This window comes from Cervus elaphus, chromosome 7 (assembly GCF_910594005.1).
Source record: "Cervus elaphus chromosome 7, mCerEla1.1, whole genome shotgun sequence".
In the NCBI taxonomy this organism is placed as follows: Eukaryota; Metazoa; Chordata; class Mammalia; order Artiodactyla; family Cervidae; genus Cervus; species Cervus elaphus.
In genome coordinates, this window is record NC_057821.1 from 17,482,204 (window position 1) to 17,508,570 (window position 26,367).

Consider the following 26,367-nt stretch of genomic DNA (forward strand, 5'->3'; position numbering starts at 1 on the left):
AGACTTTTTATTTTATTCAACTTTTTGAAAAAAATGTTGTGGGAGAGGTAATCGGATTTATTTTTTTCCTGGCTTTGTTGAGATATATTGTGTGAGTTTAGGGTACTCATTGTGATGATTTGACGTGTGTGTGTGTGTGTGTGTGTGTGTTTATATTTGTTGTTGTTGTTCAGTTGCTAAGTCATGTCCAACTCTTTGCAACCCCAGGGACTGCAGCATGCCAGGCTCCCCTGTCCTTCACTCTCCTCGAGTTAGCTCAAGTTCATGTCCCCTGAGCCGGTGAGGCCATCCAACCATCTCATCCTGTCGTCCCTTTCTTCTCTTGCCCTCAATCTCTCCCAGCATCAGAGTCTTTTCCAATGAGTCAGCTTTTTGCATCAGGTAGCCAGAATATTGGAGCTTCAGCTTCAGCATCAGACCTTGTAATGATGGAAGGATCAGTCCTTCTTTTACTGTATGTATGACTGAGCCACTGGGGACTCGTGCATTGTTAACTGTGGGGCTTCCCTGGTGGCTCAGTTGTAAAGAACCCGCTTGCCAATGCAGGGGACTTGGCCTGGCGGGCTACAGTCCGTGGATCGCAAAAGAGTCTGAGCTGACTTAGGGACTCAACAACAACATTGTTAACTGTAATCAATATGCTATATGTTACATCTCCAGAACTTACTCATCTTGTAACTGGAAGTTTGTAGCTTTCTGTTTATTTCTGGCTGCCTTGGGTCTTCATTGCTGCACTTTCTCTAGTTGCAGTGAACGGAGGCTACTCATCCTTTCAGTGCACGGGCTTCTCACCGCGGTGGCTTCTCTTGTTGAGGAACACAGGCCCTAGGTGCATAGTTGTGGCCCATGGGCTTAGTTGCCCCGCAGCATGTGGAATCTTTCCAGACCAGGGATCCAACCTGTGTCTCCTGCATCAGCAGGTAGACTCCTATCCACTTCACCACCAGGGAAGTGCCTGGAAGTTTGTATTGTTATAGCCACACTTTCTGGGAAACAAACTCACTCAGGACAATGCAGATAGTGGAGTGCAGTTTATTACACCAGCGGGCCCCAGGCAGAGTCTCCTCTTAGCCAAGGACCCCGACCAGCATTTGTGAAAATCTTTTATACCCCATGTGTATGTGTCTAAACCCACCACCCCAAATCCCTTGAGGCTTACAAAGGAAGGGTAAATATAATCACAATAACCCCATCATTCACGTGTTATGTGTTCAAACAGTTAATAATCAATAAGCCCGCAGTTACATTCCAACCAGTTAATAACCGATAAGCCTGTAGTTACTTTCCGATAGATACTGTCCGGAGGCAGGGGGGATTAGTGTCTGTTTTCTCTTAGGTGATGAGTAACCTGGATATGATCTTCAAGGTTCCCCTGTCTGGAGGGGGTCTTATCCTTCCATTGTTGTTCCCACAGGCACTAAGCAGAGAGTTCAGAGTCCACTGGAGAGGTGGCTGAGCACGATCAGCATGGACAGGCCTCAGATGGAGTCAAGGCCCTATGAATTCCTTCTTCAGTATCTTTTGACCACCTTTGTCCATCTCCCATCCCACCCCTGGAAGCTGCCAATCTAGTCTCTGTTTCTCTGGGTTCAACTGTAACAACAGACTTTTAAGAACAGTCATCTATGTTTGCTGTGTTCAGATTCTCAATCTCATTCCCTCCTTAGTCTCTCATCACCTGGTTTCTGCCTCTGCTACTTCACTGGGAAGTCCCCATTCCCTCCTAATGTTCAAGTCCATTGTTCTTGGTAGCTCTCAGCACTGGATAACCCCTTCTCAGAGGACGGCTCCCTGGTTCTGTGTGTTCTCTCTCCACCCCTGATCACTATTCTTCGTCTTCTCTACTAGCTTCTCTCCACCTGCCCTCTAAGGATCCACGGGGCCAGATTCCGTCCTGGGACCCAGTTTCCAGTTCCTCACGCCTCCCCTGGTGAGGTCCTTCTCCCGGGGCACCGAGTCCTGTCCTTATGCTGATTGATTCTGGAATCCCTGCCTCCTCCTGCTTGAGCCCAAACTTGGACTTCCAACACCCTTCTTGATATTTCTATGTCTCCATATTTCTCCTGTCCAAAATACCTATTTTAAGATGGCTTCAAATGAAGTCCTTATTGGCCCAGTGATGTCCTTTTTCTTCTGTACATAAGTTTCAGTTTATTGTTGTGTAGCAAACGAACCCACAACTTACTGGTTTGAAATAGCAGTAACTTATTTCTCACAATTCTGTGGGCTGACCTGGATCTGGAGCCTCCAAGACCGCCTCTCTCGTGTGTCTGTGGCCTTGGTACTGCCGTCGGCCTGTGCACCTCGTCCCCTCCCCCCAGCCTGTCTCCTGCCTCAGTCTCCTAACATTGTTATTGGGCTCCAGCTTTGCACGGTGGCTGGCTTCCAAAGGGCCAAAAGTGGGTGCCACCAGGCGTGAGCCGGAATTGGTGCAATGTCACTTCATTTGGTCAAAGCGAATCACAAAGCTGCCCAGATTCAAGACAAGGAGAAACAGACTCCATCTCTTGACAGGTGGAGCACAGGTCTTCAGAGGGAGGGAAGGAATTGTTGGCAGATCGTAACTCTTAGCAGATAATACGGCACCTTGTATATAAATAATTTTGTGAACTCTCATGTGGCATTTACGTGTGCCAGGCAGTGGCTGAGCATGTACACGTATTACTCCTTTCAGCCTTTGCAACATCCCTGTGATGTAGGTACTACTTGTGACCCGCATTGAGCAGATGAAATGAGGAGCTGAAGGTGACTTCCTTAGGATGGAGAGCGAGTAAGAGGTGATGCTAAGACTTGAATCGAGGTGGAACTTCCCTGGCGGTCCAGAGGTTGGGGCTTTGCCTTCCAGTGCCAGGGGTGTGGATTCCATCCCTGGTCAGGGAGCTATGATCCCATATGCCTCTTGGCCAAGAAACCAAAACATAAAACAGAAGCAATATTTTAACAAATTCAGTAAAGACTTTTAAAAGATGGTCCATATCAAACCAAACCAAAAAAAAAAAAAAAATCGAGAAAAAAAGACTTGAATGGAGGCCGTCAGGTTCTTTTCCTGCCCCCTGTCTGGTTATGATACTGCATCTGGTCACAATCCTCACACCACAGTTGTAGTCTTCTGAGCAGGAAATCAGTCATCCACAGAGCCTCGTTCCTCCTCACTGGGCCACCAAGCCTCCAAACACTCTCATTCCCCTCCCTCTCTCTCTGTGTCCTTGTCTCCGCCAGCTCCCTGTCTTCAGGCCTGAGCCCCCTCCTCATCTTCTTCCGGGTGGGCTATTGCTCTAGATCCCCATCTGGTCCCTGGCCACTGTGCCTCCCTAACTTCCCCCGGCGCTCCATGCCTCAGCTACTCACTGCCCTAAAATTCAAGCTGATTGTGTAGCTTTACCTGAAATTTGCCTTGGCTCTGTTGTCTGATGCCGTTGAGTCTTCGGTGAGGACGCCGGCCCTTCACGACCGGTCCCCAGTGTCCCGCTCATCTCCCATTGCCATCACCCCAGTCACACCATCCTCTGCCGTTACACCCACACGTGAGCCCCTTCACTTCCATTTATTCCTGCCACACTTCTTAAATCAGCACTGACTCTGCTAGACACTTCTGGAGGATGGAGGTGCTATACTGATGAACATACAGGCCGGTCACCCTCAGAGCTTACAGACTAACTGTGGGATGCGGACAATCACCAGGTGGTGTGATATATGCTCTAATGGGAGAAATCTAGGTCTGAGCTCACACAGGATCACCTAACCCCAGAACAGGGGCATCGAGGGAGGGAGTGTCTGTTAGGAAGTCCAAGCTGGATCTTAAAGAATGAGTGTCATCGGACCAGGTGAAGGGAGAAAGCAGAATTGCTCAGGTACTGTTCTGGGTCTGGAAAACACTGCAGTGAATGAAACAGAAAGCCACTGGCTTCAAGCCAGGATAGCTCCAGGGCCTCTGATGGCAGAGACTGGGCATGTGCCGCAAACCTGTCAGATGTGTTGGGCTAGAGCAGTGTTCTCAGCCATGGCTGCGCGTTAATATCACAGGGGGAGCTTTACAATCCCCGGATGCCCCGGGTCTTCCCCTGAGTAATTCAGTCACAGCGTCTGGGAGTGGGACTGTGATATTGGGTTTTTTTTTAAAGCTCCCCAGGTGGTGGTGCTGGGTAACCAGGCTCATAAGCCACAGTTTATGAGGAACTAAAGATCAGAGATGAGGTTAGGAAGGTGAGCAGAGGCCAGACCACCAAGGGTCTTGTAAATCCTGTTAGGAGGTTTTGTCTTAATCATGAAGGCACTAGGATCTAGTGAAGGACTTAAGCAGGATAATGACAGGATCAGATGGTTCCCACCAACCTGCTGCTACCCTCCCCCACCTGCCCCCGCCTTAGAGATTCAGTCTAGATGCTCTGTGCTGAGTGAATTTAATGGAGCGAAAGTAAAGTGATGTCCATTTGGAGGCTGTTGCAGGAACCAAGGAGAAATGGTGGTGCTGGGCTACCGTGAGGGGAGTAAGGATAGAGAAGGAAGGGGAGATGTCTGAGAGACTTAGAAGGAGACTAGACAGGACTCAGGGATTCAGTGGAGGTAAAGGCTATAAGAGAGAGAGCAAGGAGTGTGGAAGGTTCTGGCTTGGGGAGCTGGGTCTGTAATGGTCTTGGTGCCAGGACGAATGGGTTTGGAGAGAGAGCTGGTGGGTCCACGTGGGACCTGCTTCCTGCTCCCTTGTTCCACTGCCTGCAGTCTTGTACCTTTTCTTTTCTGTGTGACAGGGCACTTGTCTCCCACAAAAGCTGTTTTACACGTCTCCTCCTCCAGGAAGCCTGCCTGGATCCTGCCCTCCTTTGGCTTTGGGCGAGTGTCCAGTTGTAAAGTCAGTATCCTGCCTGTATTTATAGGTATCTACTCTATAGCTTGGGCTCCTTCAAGGAGGGATGTGTTTTATTCTGTGCCTAACACAACACCTGATACATGTTAATAAATGCTTGTTAAATTGATGAGGGATGGATGGAGAGTTGGGCCAGAAGCAAAGCTTCTCCTAGGAGTGTGAATGGAAGTGGGTCGGGGGCTTGCTGTTCTCGTTCCTAGGGTAAAGAATAGAAGGAGTCCAGAGGCAGAAAAGAGGATGTTTGCTGAGCTGATCAGAAAAGAGACCTAGTTAAAGAGGTGCCAACCTGCTGACTCTGACATAGAGTATTGTATTTAGTAAGCTATCTGAATTGTCTTTTTTTTCTTATCAAGGTATAGTACTGTATAATATATAGATTTCAGGTGTACAACATAGTGATTCACAGTTTTTAAAGATTATATTCCATTTATAGTTATTATAAAATATTGGCTGTATTTTCTGTGCTGTATAATATATCCTGTAGCTTATTTTATACATAGTAGTTTGTGTCTCTTAACCTCCTACCATATCTTGCCCCTCCCTACTTCCTTCTCCCCATTGGTAACTACTAGTTTGTTCTCTAGATACATGAGTCTGTTCTATTATATTCACTAGTTTATTTTTTTAGATTTCATATATAAGTGATGCCATGCACTATTTGTCTTTCTCTGTCTGACTTATTTCACTAAGCATAATACCCTCCAAGTTCTTTCATGTTGTTGCAAATGGCAAAATTTTATTCTTTTTTATGGCTGAGTAGTATTTCATTGTATGTGCATGCACCCACATGTGTAGGAGTGTTTATCACATCTTCTTTATCCATTCATCTGTTGACAGACACTTAGATTACTTCCACATCTTGGTTATTATAAATAATGCTGTTATAAACATCATTTGAGTGCACTTATCTTTATAAATTAATGATCTCTTTTTTTCAGACATATCCCTAGGAGTAGAATTGCTGGGTCATATAGTAGTTGTAGTTTTAGTTTTTTGAGGCACCTCTATTCTGTTTTCCATGGTGACTGCGCCAATTTACACTCCCACCAAAGGTTTGAATTTTTGAACGTGATTTCAAATTTCTTTCATGTCAAAAGTCACGTAAATCTCTTAAAGCCTTTCTGCATTCGTTCTGTTTTTGATGTCTCTTCCTGCCAATGAGGTCTGATTGTGGCAATAAGTAGATCTGAGTTTAAATTCTGATTACTTGCTATGTGACATTGGGCATGAGACTTAATTTCTCTGAACTCAGTTTCCTCCTGCTGAAAAGTAGAGATAAAGAAGAAGATATATATCTCCTGGAATGGCTGTGATGTTGAAGTGGTGGGTGGGAAAGTGCCAAGTATTGGGCTAGACCTGAGGTGGCTCCTCAACAATTGTTCGTTTCTGCCCTCCGGTCACCAGAGCTTGGTCCCTTTGCATTTTTCAGCACCCAGGGTCAAGGGTGGAGCCAGAATATGTTGTGTGTACTAAGATTTTCTCATCAAGGACCCTGTAATGATTTTCCTAGGGACAGGTCTCTGGCCTTTTCGCAATTCTGGGGTATATATGGGTAGAACTTACATGTAAGTAGAACTTCCCTAGTGGCTCAGCTGGTAAAGAATCTGCCTGCAGCGCAGAAGGCCCAAGTTCAATCCCTGGGTTGGGAAGATCCTCTGGAGAAGCAAATGGCAACTCACTCCAGTATTCTTGCCTGGGAAATCCCATGGACAGAGGAGCTTGACAGTTCATGGAGTTGGAAGGGGTCAGACACGACTGAGTGACTAACCCTTTCACTTTTCACTTTACATGTAAGTAGTTGCTGCAAAAAAAAACCAAAGAATTCTACAAAGTCAGAGCTGGGCAAGTCCTGAGGGATCCTCAAATTCCAGGACAAAAACTGGCTTATATAGTAAAAGGGGGGAAATGAGGCTATATAATTTTTTTTTAAGTGATGATTCATTCAGATTAAAGAATTGTGAGATCATTTGCTTTTTTTTTTTTCAGTTTCTTTTATGAAAGCCTTTTTTATCTGTGAAATCTTCAGTTTTGAGAACCACTGATCTAATCTTACTTCACTTTACAGATAAGGGAACAGGCTATGTAACATTAATGGAACGTGAAGTATTTTCACAAACGCTAAGCCCTTATTTGACTGCAGGCGCCATGAGGGCTGCAGTTGTGTCTCCTGTTTTTTTTATACCCCATAGCCTCTGCACATGGGCAGATCATGCCTGGTGTGGAAAGCTCACAGTAGTTATCTGTTGGAGGAATAAGTGAAATACTCAACCCAGACACTCCAGAATCCTAGTTTGTAATGCTATTTATTCTAACTGATGGAACCAGTAAACGCCTTGTGGGATCCTCTGTCCTCTGTCGCCCAGCAGGGCAGGTGTTCAGTGAGTGAGCCCCCAGGTCACACAGAGTTCAGGCACGTCCAGGAAAAGATAACCCAAGAACCTGAAGGACAGCAGGAGCTACCAGGCGCTTCCCTCATATGATCTCATTTAGTCTTCACGGTCACCTTGCCGGGAGGGTAATAATTTCAAGCAGCACAACTTCAAAATTCCTTACAAGATACAACCAAATTTTATTTTATTTTTAAAATTTATGTATTTATTTGTTGTTGGCTGGGCTGGGCTGCCTTGCTGTGCACAGGCTCTCTCTAGTTGTGGTCAGCAGGGGCTACTCTTTGTTGCAGTATATGCAGTATGTTGCACGTGGATGTTCTTATTGTGGTGGCTTCTCTTGTTGCAGAGCTCAGGCTTAGGGCGTGAGGTTCAGTAGTTGTGGCACATGGGCTCTCTCAGTTGCTCTTGACCATGTGGGATCTTCCCAGACCAAGGATCCAACCTGTGTCCCCTGTATTGGCAGGCGGATTCTTATCCACTGTACCACCAGGGAAGTCCCAGAAGATATAGCCAAATTTTAATTCCCAAACAGATGTGCATTTTTAAATACTACACATGGAAGGTGGGTGGGTGGGGGCGATACCTTTCAACCTCCATTTTTTTCTTCTTCGGTATAAGGGGAATAATGACCCACAATGTTTTGAGATGGGTTTTTGTAGAAATGCTCATTTGCTGAGATAAAATGCTTTTAAAATGTCCTGGCAATTGAAAGCTAAAGAAGCAAAAATATTATTCCTTTTCCACTTTTCTGCCTAGAAGTTGAAAGTTTCTCTTCTTTGGATAGAATTTTATTATTTTCTACAAAGCAGCACTTTTATGTGAAATATCATATGCTTTCAAATTGCAGGTTTCAACACAATAAGGTCATGAAATCCGTTTGGTGGATAGAGGTCTGCATTAAAAAAAGACAAAAGAAATAGAATGGAAAATATCACAGTTCATTGTATTGCATAAGTAGGCTTATAGTACACATATATAGTTTACATATACATATGTGTTACTTGCAGGATAAAATGTATGTCTTTTTAGAGTTTATGGTCAAAAAAGTTTGGAAAAAAGGGTTTGGTGATGATGCTTTGCACATTATGGTTCTCAGATGTGCTCACTGACATGGATAAAGTGATGTCTTGTGTCATTAGGATGTGGCAGCCGTCAGAAAATGTGGCTGCACAGTGGGAATCCTTCTGTGCTGCAGATACTTCCTCCTCCTTCATTTGTCAGGATAATGCACGTTTGCTTACAGAATGTGAAAGATGCCAACTTGGACATGGGGACAATGGCACATACTGTTGAGGACCATGGGTGTGTGATGGGAGCTACCAGATAAGGCACGTGTGTTTGACAAGTGTGAGTTCTGCTCTCCGGGAGGGATCCAGTGGTCCCTGACCTGTGGTAATTTGAAATTTGTTTTTACTGTTGTTCAGTCGCTAAATCGTCTCTGACTTTACAACCCCCTGAACTCCAGCACGCCAGGCTTCCTTGTCCTTTATTATCTCCTGGAGTTTGCCCAAACTCATGTCCACTGAGTCAGTGATGCCATCCAACCATCTCATCCTCCCTCATCCCCTTCTCCTTCTGCCCTCAGTCTTTCCCAACATCAGAGTCTTTTCCAGTGAATCAGTTCTTCACATAATGTGGCCAAAGTATTGGAGCTTCAGCTTTAGCATTGGTTTGTCCAGTGGATATTCAGGGTTAATTTCCTTTAGAATTGACTGGTTTGATCTCCTTACAGTCCAAGGGACTCTCGAGAGTCTTCTCTAGCACCACAATTCAACATCCATACATGACTACTGGAAAAGCCTTAGCTTTGACTATATGGATCTTTGTCAGCAAATTAATGTCTCTGCTCTTTAATATGCTGTCTATGTTTGTCATAACTTTTCTTCCAAGGATTGTCTTTTAATTTCGTGGCTGCAATCACCGTCCACAGTGATTTTGGAGCCCAAGAAAATAAAATCTGTCACTGTTTCCACTTTTTCCCCATCTACCATGAAGTGATGGGACTAGATGCCATGATCTTAGTTTTTTGAATGTTGAGTTTTATGCCAGCTTTTTCACTCTGCTCTTTCACCCTCATCAAGAGACTCTTTAGTTCCTTTTTGCTTTCTGCCATAAAGGCGGTGTCATCTGCATATCTGAGCTTATTGATGTTTCTCCCGGCAATCTTGACTTCAGCCTGTGCTTTATCCAGCCTGGTATTTTGCATGATATACTCTGCATATAAGTTAAGTAAGCAGGGTAACAATGTACAGCCTTGATGTACTCCTTTCCCAATTAATTTGCTGAGGCACTGATCTGAGCACATCCCAGGCCTGTGGGTGGAGAGAGACAGTGATTTAGCTTCTGAGGGAGCCACGCCCCCTGCCCTCCCTCTGCTTTCGACAGAGCTTGTGAGGTTTTCTAATCTTTGTCTTTTTTTTTTTTTGGCGGGGTGGGGCGGGGGTAGGGATGGAGTATAATTGCTTTACAATTGTTGTGTTAGTTTCTGCTGTACAGTGAAGTGAATCAGCTATATGTATACACATATCCCTTCCCTTTTGAACCTCCCTTCCACCCTACCCCCCCATCCCACCCCTCTAGGTCATCACCAAACCCTGAACTGAGCTCCCAGTGCTTTATAGCGTGCCTGCACGCTCAATCGTGTCCGACTCTGTGACCCCCATGGACTGTAGCCCCCCAAGCTCCTCTGTACATGGGATTTCCCAGGCAGGAATACTGGAGCAGGTTGCCATTTCTTACTCCAGGGGATCTCCTCAGCCCAGGGATTGAACCAGAGTCTCCTGCTTTGGCAGGTAGCTTCTTTACCCCTGAGCCACCAGGGAAGCCCTATTCTTTATCCTGTTGTCGTTGTTCAGTTGCTGAGTTGTGTCCAACTCTTTGCGACCCTATGGACTATAGCACACCAGGCTTCCCTGCTCTCCACTATCTTTGTCTTAAGAGCACAATTCTCTTAAAGTAACAAAAAGTTGGTTTTTGTGTGAAGAATGACCACAAAGTGAGAGGTGAAGTTTGAGTAAAGTTGTGAAGATAAGCCAAGAAAGATGACCTCTTGACAAAGTTGCGATTTTCCCAGAAAACAAACTCCACCGTGAGAGTTCCCAGGTTCTGCGGGTTGGTGATTCCTGGCACTCTAGAGACTGTCAAGAGCAGGGATACCCTGGTGGCTCAGACAGTGAAGAATCTGCCCGCAATGAGTGAGATGGTCAAGGGTCTGTGGAATATGCTTGATGCCTTTTTAGAACCTGTGGGGTAAGCCTTGATTTGAGGCAACATTCATTTAGCATATAACCTCTGGAAGATAGAAATTTAGAGGGTAGAAATCTTCACTTTTGTTTAAAAAGAGGACAAAACATGCACTTTGTGTGTGTCTTTTTCTTATTAATTCCGGATACTTTTTGATCAATTGCATTAGGAATGACTGTGTTACATTCTCTGCTATGATCTTTAGGATCTTTAGGATAGACCTGTCCATCTCAAGTCTGCCCAGAGCTGAGTCCTTTTCACAACTCTGGGAGGGAGAGGGAGAGTTTGGGACAGGAGACAGATTATCAGTGGACAAATCAGGACCAAATTCTGCTCCTTCCTTTGCATGCAGATGCTGACTCTTTTGAAAGAAGGACACTAAAGTCACTGGTGGGTTAACCCATGTGCCCTTCTTCTAAACCATATAAACTTGGTAACTGGAGGGTCATCCCCATCCCCATTCTCCAGTAGTCGTTAACCTAAAGCTTGCATTCCGTAAGGTACCTGTGAGTCATGATTGCAACTGTAGAAAGAGAGAGAAAGAGAAGAAAGGGAAGTGGCATGTTAGTTTATCAGGATATGAGAAATTACACTTCGATTTTTATTTAAAAGAAAAAAAAGGCTGAGATTCATTCATTCATTCATTCATTCATTGCTGCATGATGGACGTCACCAGGAGTCTGACTCTGCTCTTTCAGCTCTGCACCTGCAGAGGCTAAGTGGACACCTCTCCTGACCATCATCAGATCCAGGGGAAACTTGTTCCTGCCACCTAACTGACTGTCATTGATTTGGTGGCCATTTGTTGAATGCCTGCTACCTCTAACATCAGCCAGGTGCCTGGATACAGAAAACATGCAATGAATGTTAAAGTGTTGATGCAAGATGCTTTATTCGGCCTTGAAATGAGGGGAAGAGAAAATGAACAAAGCCTAGTCTCCTTGAGGCTCACGATCCAGAGATAGACAAGAAGACAATTAATTATAACCCAGTGTGGGTTATAAAGGAGAGAGAGGAATTCCGTGGAAGTACAAAGAGGAGAGAGAGGAGGGCACAGAGAGGAGTGGAGTGAGAGAAAGTGGGCAGAGGAGGGGCCCAGGGGAAAGGGTGCCAGCAAGGGCAGAACCGGAGCCGAGCAGGGTGGGCACCAGTTGCGCTTGAGGAACTTGGGGTAATGCCAGGCAGCAAGAAGGAGTCAGGAGGTCAGGAGAAGTGTCGAGGTGTGTGGTGGAAGATGGGGCTGGAGCCTGCAGTCATTCCCAAGGCACCAGGAACCATCAGAGGTTTTGAGCAGGGAGCGAGGCATCAGGTGCTTTGTGTTTCAGGGAGAGAAGTTGAAGAGGATGGATTGAAGCAGGGTGAAGCCTTGGGGAGGCTCCTGCAGTGGGTCACTGGATAAATGACAGGGCTTGACCGAGGGCAGTGGAAATGAAATGGAGGTTACGCCGGAATGATTTGTACTCGAAAGCCAATCTCTGAATTTATAATGGGCATGAACCTACCCAACCACTTGAATGATTAGGTCAGCTGGCCAGAACACAGCTTTTTAAATTGAAGTACATTAATAATCAAAGGATTATTCGGTGAAAGTGGAGTTAAGGCAAAAGGAGTTTAATGTTCTGAACAGACCTTCCACTCGATCTATTGCTGTCTTTGCATAGCGGTAGTTACACAGCTGAAGTCTCTGGTGAGTTATTACTCTTCTCTAGAAAGACCCTTGGCCTGCAGGAGGAACCGCTCCCCTGGCCAGCACCGGAGAAAGGCCGTACTCGAGGATCTTTTGGTTTCAAGAAAAGGAACTCACTCATCAATGAGCAAGTAAAATGGGAAATAATTATAAGGAAGGGGAATCTTTCACCCCAAATACTAGAAAGGCGGCCAGACTTTCTGGGGCTTAGAATATCCCAGCTCCTTTCTCCTTCCCACTTCCTTCCCTCCACGTCCACTGAGAATCTGCTTTCTTCTGGACACATTGGCCTTTCTGTTCCCATTCACTTGCATGGACCCCATTATAATTGCCCCCAAATGGTGGTCTTGACCCCTAGTCAGACTTATAGTCTGCTCCTCACACCTGACCCAGTTTCTCAAGTACTAAAACTTGAAGAGAGGATCCCATTGTTCCAGCTTGGGTCAGGGGCCTTTCTCTTATCTAGTCAGGCTGGAAATGTGACATGATAGATTCTTAGAGGAAAAAAAAAAAAGCAGTCAACCCTGGATAACTCTAGTATACTGATATTATTGTTCAGCTCTGTTCACTGATTCAGTATATTGGTTGTCTTTTGCTGTATAACAGAGTACTCCAAAACCTAGCAGCTTAAATAATAAGTGTTTATTATATTATGTACCCAGTTCTGTGAGTCTAGAATCCAGGGACAGCTTACCTGGGTGTTTCTGCCTGAGTCTCTCATGAGGTTGTTGTCACACTGTTCCGTGAGGCTGTCACCATCTGAAAGGCGGGCTGGGGGCTGACCTGCTTCCATGACAGGGAGGAAGCCTCCTTTCCTCACTGGCTGCTGGCTGGTGACCTCAGTTCCTTGCCATGGCTATGTGTCCTTAGGACGTGGCAGCTGGCTTCCCCAAGAGCGACTGTTCCAGAAGGAGCACCTAAAATGGAAGCCGCAGCCTTTTATAATGTAACCTCAGAAGTGACGATCACTAGCGCCCTGTTCTGTTGGTCACACAGACCAACCCTGGTACAGGGTGGGCGGGGGATACACAGAGGTGGGGATACCAGGAGCTGAGGCTCATTGGGAATCACCTTGAAGATCCGTTACCACACTGTCAGCAGACAGTGATTTAGTGCCTACGTGTGTGCCAGGAGCTATAAACTGAGAACTTGTCACACAGAGTTTCCGTCCCTGAGGAGCTCACTGTCTGGTGGGGGGACACCTTATAAAAACACCACCGTGTGTCCCTTGAGCCACCACACTTATCCTCATGAGATTCACATCTGTTCACAGCAGTCTCTTATTTAACCGTCCTCAAGTAGATCCCTTGTTTGCCCAGATGGAGTTTTGGTTTGCTTTTTTTAAGTCACCGCCACAATAAGAGATAGATTTTATATCACAAACCAGTACATACATAGACACATTTATATCGGAAACAAACTTCACAAAAGAGTTTACACCCTCACTGCCCGCAACATATTCAAATATTTCCTACTCTAGGCAATTTCATTTTTTTGCGAAAGTTGGTCACAATCTCATGGATTTCACAGCCTGTCACGTTGTGACCTGCCAAGTGGAAATCAGTAGTCTAAAGAAGTCCAAACTCTCTGCCACGCACAACAAAGCCCCTCACCATCTACCTGTCTGCAGCTCCCCCCTCATTCATATTTAATAATGACACCCCACAAAAGGCTCCTCTACCTGGAGCTGTCCTCTCCTTCCCCACATGGTTTGGAAAACTCTTATTCATCCTTTAAAGCCCAGCTTTAAAGTGAGACTCCTCTTCCTGCTCCATCCTCTGGGCCCCAGAGCATTTTCCGGATACTTGGTCCCTCCTCCACTTCCAGCCTCTCCTAGGGCCAGCTACTCCGAGCCCACCTTGTGTTTTCACTGAATCTCTCTCGGTACGTTTAGGACTTTGAGCAAATTAGCATCACACAAATGACGGCGCTGCAAATGAGCGGTGTGCAGAGCTGGGGGTGTTGCAGGCAGGTTTCCTGTCGATGGGGCCACGTGCTGCAGAAAAGGATCCCTCCCCCACGGCCGGCCGTGTCCCCGCTCATCCATCACAGGTATAATTCGCACCGGAACTGGCTGCCTGGGTTCATTACTGCGGTTCATTTTAGCTGATTTGGTTTCTTTTTCTTTCTCCTTACTTTTTTCTTGTGCTTGTACCGATGGGGACAGCCTAGTGAGAGAGGGAGCTTTAGGAAGCAAGATAGAAAGGCCTCTGTATCTGCACCCGCCCTGCAGGAGGGGGGTTTCCTTTCTGAAGTGGTACGGAAGGAGGGTTTTGAGGTTTTTGAATATTTGCTTCTGAGTATCTTAAGTAAGAGATTTGTTTGCCCACATTTGTACTATCTTGGCAAGCTAGCAACCTGACAAAATATTTTCTGGTTGGTTTTGCCTGTGCCGTGGTTTTTATTTTTGAGGGGAAGAAAAATTTACACCTTGGTTAAATTGTTCTGAAATACAACGGCTGTTGTTTTAAATTGCTGTTAACTTCAAGGGTTGAAGCTAATATGATTTCCAGGCTCATGGGACTTGCTGATAGACTATGCTGTGAACCATAACCAGAAATGAAAAAAAAATTAGACACGTGCAAAAGCAATTAAATTATTCCTTCTCCAATATTCTCATTTCTGCATTTATCAACGGATGGGTAACTAACTACCCAAGGATATGCTGACTTCCTTGTGGTGTGTGCCTGTTAGGGGGAGGGAAGTGGGGGTGGGAGACAGACTGTAAACAGATCATTACTGTAGAGTGTGATAAATAGTCTATAATAGAGTACATATTACATGCATAGAGAGGGGAGTTATTTATTCACTTTCAGCGGTATTCTTCAAAGGTAGGTTGCCTCCCTTAGTGAATCATGAAATCCATTATAAGGTGGCAAACAGCATTTTTAAAAATGGGATAATAGAATGAAATAGATCAAGTTGCATCCTCCATAGGAAGTTTAGATACTGTTTTCGGAAAACTTTGTTTCAGTTAGGCATCTACTGCGTTGCAATGTGAAGTCTGTTTCTTGAGATTGAGTCTCAGGCAGAGATATTTGAAAGCCACTGAGGGGTGGAAGGAAGGCTTCCCAGAGGAGGTGGCATTTGAACTGGGCCTTGGAGAATGGTGGACTTGCCCCAAAAGAAGGACATTCCAGGCAGAGGAAAAAAAAAAAGTGAAAAGTGAAAGTGAAGTCGCCCAGTCGTGTCTGACTCTTTGTGACCCCATGGACTGTAGCCTACCAGGAACCTCAGTCCATGGGATTTTCCAGGCAAGAATACTGGAGTGGGTTGCCATTTCCTTCTCCAGGGGATCTTCCTGACCCAGGGATCGAACCCGGGTCTCCCGCATAGGAAAACCTCTCCGGGTTTCCCGCAGAGGAAAAAGGATATGGCCAAGTGGGGGAGGAGTTTGTTCTTGTCCAGGGGTGGGTGTTCTCCATGACTGGACGGTAGGGTGGGGAGAGGAGTAGCTGCAGGTGCACCTGGGAGGCGGGTGGAGCCAGGGAACCACTTGCAAGTACAAGTATCAGGGCCTCAGTTCTTCCAGAAACTCCATTTTTCTGCGGATGGGCTTGGCCATGAGAATCTGTGTTTCTAATAAGCTTCCCTGGGCAGTGAGGTGCTAGTAGAGGTGTGACACCAACAACTCTGGGTTTTTGAAAGGTGATTTGGGGTCGTAATTTAGATAGAAGATTGACTGGAGGGAAGGGAAATCGAGAGACCAAACAAGAGATGAGGGCCTGAATTTAGGTGAGACAGTTAGTGGAGAAAAGGGACTAGGTTTGAGGGAGATTTTGGAGGTGGGTTGCCTGGGTTAAGGGAGATAAGAGAATAAGAAGTCACAGATGATTCTAAAATGTGTAGGGAGTACACGTCCTTTGCTCTGATTGCCCATCTGTGAACAACCTCCTGGTTGTAAGACCTGACTCAGGTTAATCTAACTCTACAAGGGACTGATCAGTATACCTACACTGCTAGTGAACTGGTTCGATTTACAGTGACGGAGGTGCCTTAACCTTTTTGGGTACAAAAGTACTTGTACCTTTGCTGAGCAGTATCAGAGGACCTGGGAAATGGCACCAGAAATTAGAAGATTTAGAGAAGAGAGAATTGTATGGTCTGGGAGGTATTTCATGGAGGTTCTGAAATTGCCTGACCGACTTTACCCTGCTCAGGTTAGAATGTGATGAGAATACTTGTGGAGGTGATACAGTGTCTCTGCTCCCTCAGTTTTTTTCTTCCATGTTGAAGACGTATCTTGTGTGCTTTGCATTTACTTATTTCTTTGTATTCAACTTGTAGGTACAAGTCATCTTTTAGGGGTAGTTTCTTCTTCGTATATCTTCCCTCTTGGTTTCATTTTCAGAAAGGACACTTTCATTTATTTACTGAGCAAGCCCCTTTGCATGGGTAGCCTATCTTCACGGTTGGCTTTCTCTCCAAATTCTGAGCTTGTGAGACCTCTCTGCTACTGTCTCCATGACCCACGATCCTGCTGGGCATGGTGGAGTGGAAGGGACACTCTGCTGAGGACATGTCCAGAGTCCCGGCTCCACAGGGGCCTGGGAGCCGGTGAATGACGCTTCCCGCGTGTGTGATGCCTCCTCCAAACCTAATGACTGTCCTCCCCCTCACATAGTCAGTGGGGAAACAGGCTGGATGTGTAAAACAGCAAGGCCAGTGGGAGTGACTGTGCCTCTGTTTTCTTAAACAGTTCTATATTCCTCATCCTTGTACTAGAAGCTTGTAGGAGTTCAGATTTTTTTTTTTTAAGTCTGTCAAGAAAAATAACCAGCTTGAAATATGTCAGGACTAGAATAGCCTTAGTCTCTACAAAGATGATTTAAAATGCTTATACTTATGTATCAAATAAAGTAATAATGTAGGCAAGGTATTGAAAACATTTGTAATCACTCCAGCAATTTGCCTACTTACCACTGCTTTGAAAACAATTCCACATTACTTCTAATAATAGTATTAGCAACCACAACAGTAATGGCCAACTACTATTGAGTATTTATTGTATACCAGGCACTAAAGCAAGGGTTTTACATCCCTAATATCATTAAACTCTTCCCCTACTGACCCAAGATACAGATACTGTCACCTTCATTTTACATATAAGTAAACTGAGGTGAGAGAAGTTAAAAAAATAGGCCATGGTCACATGGCTAAAATGCAGCAATGATAAAGCTCTAATTGATGAGAAAGGAAGTGAAAGAGAATGAGGAAGAACTTATAAACCATTAGGCAATACTGCCTGGGATCAACTGGGCAGTGGCTTTATGTGATTCAGGGAGACTGACTCTATTATTCACTTAATATGTAGCTGTCTAGGTAGAAATATGATGATTTCTTGCATTCTAACACATCTTGTGGATTGGGTTGTTTTTCTTTTATCCTACAAGTACTGGTTGCAAGCTTAGTATATACAAAGTACTCTGCTCGGCCCTTAGAAAATAAAAAGCCTTTGAGGAGCTCCTTATCCTGGACAGAACAGAAGAGAGATACATTTGGTGGAATCATGTGAGATTGCCATTGGAAATTTACATGGGAAGGTTTCACACGATTTAACCTGACACATAACTAAAACGAGGTGATAGAATATCAGCCGAACATACTGACCTCTCATTATGTTTCAGGCACCATGCTAAACATTTTACATGCACTAGTTCCTGAATCCTTAAAATAACTCTCAGACGTGAGTACTATAATTATCCCTGTTTTATAGATGAGGAAGTTGACGCTCTGAAGGGTGAAGTGACTTGCCCAGAGCCACACACCTGGTGTGTGACAGAGATGGAATTTGAACCCCGGTCAGTCTGAGTACATAGCCAGTGCACTTAAGCCTCAGATTATAAGTAACTCAAGAGGTTCAAATAAAAGTACCGAGCTTATTTATGCACATTCAGAACTTTTAAGTTTTTTATACCACAAACATTCATTGGGTATATCTCAGATTTCTGTGATCTGGACACATCTGGTCATGCATATCACCACTTAATCTCCTGTATTTGCATTCTCCCCGCTCTGAGAACAGCTAACGAACTGAGGGGAACACGTGGAGGAAGAAGGCAAAAAACAGCAACATTTCCACTTTTACTTGTTATGTTGGTTTTGAACCTGTTTATTTAGAGGTACAAACCCATGCTAGAGCATTTCAATTTTATCTTTTTTTACCACCTGTGTCCAGTTGCCCTTCTTACTAGGTCACATATACAGATGAGCATCATAGGAGGGAACTTATACATAACTGTACACAAAGTTTTTGGCATTATGGTCAAGCCATTTAAAGAACTTTCTTTTTTAAAAGTTTTCTAATCTTATATTCGATACCAAAATCCTGTCTATATAAACCATCACTTAAAATTTTATGTACAAAGGCATATCCCTTATTTTAAATGTTACATTTTTTTATTTGCATGTGGGAAATTTTAAGAAGTTGTTTTTATTGTTAAATGATTCCAATTTGGTGTTATACCTGGTGAGTCTGAGATTCTCCCCACTGCTGTCCCAGTATTTTGTGACCCACTCCCACCCCCCAAATATTCTAAATTAGCTTTGACAACTGGCAAACTAAATCTTCCCCAATGAGAAAGGATGGTCCCGTCTGCCTATGAGCCCCTCTGCCAATGAGAGAGGGTGGTCCCCCTAACCACCACTGAACTTGGTTTTTATTGAAATAGCACAGACTGTTTGTTCCCAGGATCCTTTCTGGGACTTGAAGAGAGGGTGTGTTGAGGAGTCAACCAGGCCTGGGTTCCCCCCAGCTCTTCTTAGACTGATGACCTCAGGCAAATTATGAGAAACATTGGGAGACTCATTGGTGAAAATCTGGATAATTAAACATTATTCTGTGGGTTTGTGTGAAGGTTCAGGCAATAATATATACTATAAGAATAAAGTATCTAGAATAATACCTGGCAGGACTTAGTAGGTCCTTAATAAATGTCAGCTCTGATATTTGGGCATTTGTGAGAAAGCCCCCAGTGCTCTATCTTCTTCTGGAGCTCACCTCTTTGTTGAGTGATTTTAAAGTCAGATTTGTATTTTTTTAGGGGTTTTGGCCTACTAGGGAGAACAGCTTTCTGAAATCCATTAATATTTCATTGGAACTGTGAAGCAACAGCTGTAAAACTTGCTTGGTGGGCCCTAATTGCAATGAATAATCCATGGACTCCTTTGAAATGTAATTCTTCAAAATGTGTATTATAATTAAATTCCAGCCAATCCAAAGGCACTTTAAAACAGGTTTTAAAATTTCCCAAGCCAATTAGAAAACTGGTTGGTTCAACTGTCAAGTGTAGAGAAATAATGCTAATTTATGCAAAGACTTCAGTTCCAGGAAGACCTTGGCTGAATGTGAACACAACACGTATCTTCTGAGAAAACACCTCCATGATACTATGTGATACTAAATCACTGACTGTATTTATTAAGGCCGGTGGAAATACAAAGCACACATTGTGAATGACAGAGTGGCAGTTACTTTAACAAGATATGGTTTGTTTTTTGAAGAGATCTATCTTGAATATGACAACATTGTATACCAACCTTGACATTATTTATTTTGTACAATAAAATAGCATAGTTACAGTATCCTTATAAAAGCAAACATGGTATGCTACCACTATGGTTGGTTTTTAATGCTCAGGGGATTTGTATTAGAAACTAACCAATTTCACTTAAATAATTTAAATCTAAGGATAATTTTAGAACTCAGTATCTGGGGGATATGAGTTTGAGTTTTCTATCAGCAGAACCCCATTGCTATATGTATTATAAACTAATTTAAAATAATTTTAAAGTATTTCTGGGGCCTACATATGTATTTTTAAAACTCTGAATCACATTTTTGTACAATCCATCTTTTACTTTGATATTTATTTAAAATAAAAGACAACAACCCCCCCCCCCCCGACTTTATTTTTGTGGGCATTTACAGGAAAAGTAAATGTAATTAACCTAAACCACAGAGGCACCTACTCCCAATCCACACTGTCATAATTAACATTTCTTTAAGTGCTCTGGATGCTGGATGGTTTATGGAGACGTCTTAATTTGAGATTAAATATGGGTGGTAATCGTACTTGGACTACAATGTTAAAAGGCTAGGTAGCTCTCTTTCTCTTTTTTTAACCTATTCTATTTCAATGGATGTTTGGGTAGCTCTCTTTTTTTAAGACTAGGGATCACATGGTGAAAATTCCACAAATGTGACGATACAGGTATCTGCATAAAGAGTAAGCACTGGGAACTGGATGTTTTAAGAGTGACTTACTTCCCTCCTCACCTTCATCTTGGCTGCTAAAGTGTTGTGTGTGTGTGTGTGTGTTTTAAATGTTGACATACAGGTTTACAGATAAGGTTTCACTACACTTCGGAATGGAAAGAGGGTGTTGCAAAGGAAAGCTTAGTAGAATTAAAAGTTGGAATGAATTGCCAAATAAGTTAAAAGTGATGTTTTCGCTTTTGTTTTTTTAAAGCATAAGCAAAAAACGATTTACTGGCACATATTCTAATTAGAGTTTAAACAAATATTGTCTTTTGTTTTTAAACTACCTCCCTCTTGGCGCTCCCCCCGCACCCCCACAGCTAAAACTGGCGTGTGTGTGTGTGTGTGTGTGTGTGTGTGTGTGTGTGTGTGTGTGTGTGTGTGTGTGTGTGTGTGTGTGTGTGTGTGTGTGTGTGTGTGTGTGTGTGTGTAGGGCGCCTGCTGAGACTAGCACGCATCTCGTAGATCTTTAAAAAAAACAACAAAAAAACCAAAAAACCCTGTTTCTTGAATAAACCACTACGTTTCTTGAGGTTAAAAAGAATCCCAAAGGAAGCAGGAATTATCAGCTTTGGAGTTTGATTTTTCTAAAAAAAAAACAAAAAAAAATTTTTTTAATTAAAAAAAAATCCTAATCTCCGCATTTTTTGCTAGGCGAGAACCGAAGTTTGGAGGTAGACGAGCAGGCGAGCGGTTTGCCCGGGCGCAGAGCATGAAGGCCGGGCGGGCGCGGGGAGCGGGCGCCCGCCGCCCGGCGCGGGGGTGAGCGAGAGAGAGAGCGGAGCGCGTGTGGCCGGCGCCGCTCGGCCGGGAGCTCCCGCGCCCGCGCCCCGCGCCCCGCGCCCGCCGCCGCCGCCGCCGCCGCCCCTGGTGCGATGGCGCAGAAACCCCGTTGACAAGGCACTGCTTTTTCATGACGGTGAGTTTCCCTTTGAGTGTATTATAATTTTGTGATAAAAATTTCAAGGAGAAAAAAAAAAAACACACACAACCTCCTTCCTCTGCCTCTTTCCTTCGGGGAGGGGAAAAGCGAGGGCGGGGGGGCTGGAGATCTATCTCCAGACAGACAGAAAAGAAAGAGGAGCAAATTAAACACCGAGTTGCCAAAACCAGGATATTAGGTTTCAGCCCAGAGAGCTATTGGCTAAGGCTGTGTTTTTTTTTTTTTGGGGGGGGGGGGGGGGTTTGTGGGGGGGTGATGGTGGTGGTGGGTGGATGTTTAATGGACACGGAGAAAAGGGGAATCGAGTGTTTATGCCTTTCCCAGCGCTGCCCGGGCCCCGGGAAGACCAAGTTCAGTGTCGCGGGCGGGGGCGCGGGCGGGCAGGGGGCGGCGGGGCCGGGCTGGGGGCGCCTCAGCGGGGTGGGGGCCCTGGCGCCTTTTTTTTTTTTTCTTTTCCGCGGATGCAAATTTCTGGAGCGGGGAGAGGGAGAAGCCTGGGAAGGGGGGTGGCGTGGCGGTTGGTGGTGGGGAGGAGAGGGGAGGGAAGCCTTTTAATGACTCATTGATTGAGCCGGTTTAAAATTAGTTGTGTGCGCGAGTGCGAGTGTGTTTTCCGCCCCCCCGGAGCCGCCGGGAGCCGGGAAGGAGGGAGCGGGGCTCGGCGAGGGGAGGACGGGCGCGGCGGGGCCGCGAGCAGGGGGCAGGGAGGGCCAGGAGTGACGGCGGGCGAGGAAGAAAAATAAGCTTTTCCAATCTCCTCCCCTCGGTTCCCCCCGCCTCGTTTCTTTTCTCTCTCGGAAGCTCTTGGGTGTGAATCGCATTTTCTTTCTTCTCGGCAAAATGGACCCCGCGTCTCGAGAGGGGGAGGGGAGCGGGTGGGAGGGAGGCGGCGGGGACGGGGTTTATTTTTCATCCTGGCTTCCTCCTTCCCGGCGCTTGTGCCGCCGGCCGCGGCGGGGAGAGCTCGGGGCCAGCCGGCCGCTCCGGCCTGGTTCCCGGCGCGCGCGCCGGGGCCGGCCGGCCTGGCCCTTCCCCGGTCGCCTCGCCGCCTGGGTCCGATGCACCGCCGACGACCCGCGGCCGGGCCCGGACGAGCCCTCGCGCCGCGCGGAGGACCGGCGGCCCAGCCGGGCTCCTCCTGCGGGCCCCGCGCGGCCGGTCCGAAGAGACGAGAGGCTCGGTGGCACTCTCTTTGGGCTGAGAGTGCGCGGGCCCAACGCGCTTCGTGCCCCCCGACCGGCCAGGACGCAGGCTCTTGCGGGGGTTGTGCGGGGCGGGGTGGAGGGGGCGGTTGGAAGGCGCTAAGATGGCGCTGGGCCTGGCCCTTCGCCAGTGCTGGTGGCGCAGTTGCTCTGCGGGCGCCATCTTCCCCGGCGGCACGGGCAGCGCCCTTCTTGGACGGTTCGCCGGCCTGAGCGCTGGGAGGCCCGGGACGTGGGGGCCACGCTTCGCTGGCCGAAGTCTGTACTTGGGCCTTGGGTGGAGTAGTCTGGTCCTTCCCGGTGCCCCCAGACCCGAAAGAGTAGGCCGCCGGCTCAGAGCGGGAAGGGGTTGGGGACCGCGGCGTCTTGTTCCTTTTACCACTTGCCTTTGAGGGAAAACTGAGAATCGGGCCTTGCAGCCGAGGGCTCTCGCCTTAAACCCGCATCCCACCCCCAACCCCAGTCAAGACTGGAGATGAAGGCTTCCCCATGTCCTCCTAGGGCTTGAACCTGGAAGACTTTGCTTTCCCTGGCCTGGCTGGGGGCAGATCACGGAGGCTTTTCCTTCGCCCTCTTCCACGTCATTTTGAGAGGAGAGTCAAACCCAGCTGCAGAATTGCAGGAAAAAAGTCGAGGAGAGTGTCTGTCTGCCTTCCAGTATTGTGGTTCTGTATGGGTCCCCTGCTAGTTTTCTTGGTTGTATTTTCACAATCCTGGACAACCTTTTCTCTGGTTGTTACATTTGTGGGAAGGTAATGGGTTCCAGTGATTTGAAACGTCCTTTTGGCTTTCATAGTCCCTGTTACAAATGGTAGTAAATGACGATAGTTTCTTAGACCTCTGATCTGAAAAATTAAACTCGCTTTGAAACACCCCGGATACTTTTTCCTTTCAAAAAAAGGGGGGGGGGGTTTACTGTTTTGGTTCATCTCTTTCTAATCAGTATAAGACTTCTCAGTTCCCCCACTTTTTATTTAAAATGTTTCCTAGAAGCATTCATAAAAATACTTAGCTGTCTTGTAGTAGCAGTATAACAATGGGTGTGTGGGTTTTTAACTTTGTTTTTGTTACTGAAAAGATTGTTGGGAGGAGTCTGTAAAGCTCCGATCTCTCTAGGGGTCTAGATGGAAAGTAAATAGTTAATTTCTAGTGGATAAAAGTAACATAGTGGCGCCCTTAGGTATGTCCTTGTGTTTACAGTCACTGTGGTGGATGCTTTTAGGCCCTTTAAGACCTATCCTGTGCTGAACACTGTCGTATGCCAGGAACTGTGCTTGGTGTTTTTTAATTCCTATTTATTATATCAGCCCTGCAGTATTGGTTTTTATTATCTACTTACCAGGGAAGGAACTAATGTTTGCCAAGATAGTTGAATTGTTCACAGGCTCAAAGTTTTAAGTGATAGAATTGACAGTGGGTCCCAGAAGCCCTGTTCTTGGCTCTGTATCTAATTTCCAAATCTGAGCATCAGAATCAACTGGTGAGATGTTTTTAAAATGCGGATTTGTAATATCCATTATTGGTTAGGGACAGTTGGGGTTTTTCAAAAGGTCTGATGTATCAGACACTCTCAGTTTTAAGTTTCTGACTTTCAATTTCTTGATGCTTGTAACTCCCTCCAAAAATTTTGAAATTCTTGCTCATCTAGGATCGCCTGGATCTAAATATGTAGGACTCTGTGTTATTCCAAGCTCTCCAGGCGACTTCATTGTGACCCAGAGACGTATTCAGAACATCCCTGTGTTAAACTATGCGCTGGCTGCTGGCTATCTTTTGAATTGGAGCATGAGACTTGAGGTTCATATCATTTTGAGTTTCAGCATAATTTTATTGCTTAACGTTATTTTTATTTTTTGCCTCTGCCATTTATCAAAATGTTGAAATGATTTCCTTACAGAAAGAAATCTTAGGTATCCCAAGACTTTTAAGTCTTAGTACATTTTAAAATACATATATAGCTTCATTCTCCTGAGAAGTTATATAACATACTGGCTTCACGTCTAGCCAGGCCATCTAATTTAGTCACGATAGCTCTGGAGCAAAAATAAAATTGAATCTAGGAAATACAGAAGTTAGAAGTAGGGTAGAAGATATCCTGAAATCAAAACCTAGAGATAAACCTTGAAAGAACGAGTTCTTTTCTGAATTTTAAATTAAGAAGATATTTCTTGCATTTTGGAAAGTAGGATGGGGAACTTATTCTAAACATGAGACTTAGTAGGAACAGAATATGCGTTAAAGACACAGTAGGTTAGGAAGAAACATCCAGAGCAGATAATGACTAGCCAGCCAGACCAAAATGAGAGAACCAAGTCAGGAAATAATTAACTTCTCTGGAGCAAAGATCACATATTTGAGTTGTTTTGTGCTTTTCTTTCTTCTGAAATCACTGTTGTGTTTAGCGATTGCTAGGGGGAAAGGTTGAAACCTTTGATGCAGGTGTCAGAGTTATATTATTTTTGCCTATATCCATGTTTCTCTGTCCTACATTTTGAAAAGCTTCGTGAGGGACCACTGTGGATACCTATGTGCAGTCCGTTGTCTAGGCTAGTGAGTGGGTGGAGTTCTAGTATTTGACTGTCCCATGTGGTTTTTCTCCGCTTATTTTTCATGGAGTAAATGCCACAGCAATTATTTTGACTAAAATCCAGTAAAGCTTGAAGGGGCGGGGGGGGGGGCGTGAATCTAAAATCAGCCTGCTCAGAGGGAAAGAGTAGCTTCTTTATTTTCAAGTAGCCTTCAGTAGAATTCAAAACAGACAAGATCTCTGCCCTCATGAAATTTGTAGTATAGTGTGAAAAACAGGAAATAAGGAAACACAAATAATCAAGGTAATTAAGGATTAAGAAAAAACTTATAAGAAGTTAATAAGCTGGTGGGTCCAAAAGAGTGTGTTATGGGGGAAAGAGTGTATTGTTTTGGCTCGGAAGAGTCAAGGAGTGTCCCTGTGAAAAGGTGACATTTGAGCTAACACTTGACACATGAACTTGTGTTGGCCTTGTGCAAAGCTGGGGAGACATTCCTGGCCTGGAAACAAGTACAAAGCCCTGAAAGGTCCAGAAGGACAGGGATGTTGGAACAGAAGGAAGCAGGAGGAGAATGCAGTGAAATGGAGTTAGAGAAGTTGTGCAGGGCCTCTTAAGACATACAGGGGCTTGGAGATTTTATTTTAAAGAAAAAGAGAAGCTATTTTAGGGCTTTAATTAGGGGAGTGATATGTTTTTGTTTTTAAACATCACTGGCTGCTCTGTGGAAAAGAGGAAGCAGAGAGGGCAGTTAGGGAACTACTGCAATGGTCAGCTCAAGTTTGATAGTATCTTAGGCAAGTGCCGTGGAGATGGAGCAGAGCAGATGGTGGGTTTCAGAGAGATTTTGGAGGTTGAATCAAGAGTATTTGCTTCATGGGTTGTTTGTGGAGGGACAGGAGGAGGAATCAAGGATTCCTTCAGATTCCTGGCTTACGGCCTGGTGGCTGGTGGTGCCAGTTGCTTGTAGAGGAGACTGGGAGGGGTGGGTAACTAGAGTTCTGTGTGGAACCCGTTGGATGTCTCACAAGTGTTTCAAAAACCTAAGTGGAAGTCAAGCAGGTGGTGAATGTTCAAGTTGAGCTGAGGGGAGTGGACATAAATTTTGAGAGTCACCAGCATAGAGATGGTATGTCATGGAACTGGTTGAGGTCATATGTGAGCATAGAAGACTTAACGATCATGCCTGAAACTTTCCCGTGAGTGAAGGGGGTACAAAGGAGACCGAGGAGGCTCAGCACTAAAGCAGGAGA

The 26,367-nt window shown here is 45.3% G+C and overlaps 1 protein-coding gene and 1 long non-coding RNA gene across 3 annotated transcripts in view; one reads left to right on the top strand and one right to left on the bottom strand.

Moving 5' to 3' along the window:
• The window catches only part of BICRAL (BICRA like chromatin remodeling complex associated protein), a 100,108-nt gene that overhangs the window by 1,812 nt on the left and 71,929 nt on the right, over positions 1-26,367 (top strand). The window contains exons 1-2 of one of the 2 annotated variants that reach the window (XM_043907484.1): positions 13,866-14,236; positions 21,099-21,363. The gene's annotated coding sequence lies outside the window, so the exon portion shown is untranslated. Of the gene's footprint in view, positions 1-13,865; positions 14,237-21,098; positions 21,364-26,367 lie in introns of those variants that run through there. The other variant, XM_043907486.1, reaches the window with a different exon arrangement.
• Positions 9,420-14,000, bottom strand: LOC122697084. Its single transcript, XR_006341991.1, has 3 exons — positions 13,866-14,000; positions 12,879-13,101; positions 9,420-9,566 (listed from the first exon to the last, which is right to left on the bottom strand). It is a non-coding gene; the product is annotated as an uncharacterized LOC122697084 (long non-coding RNA).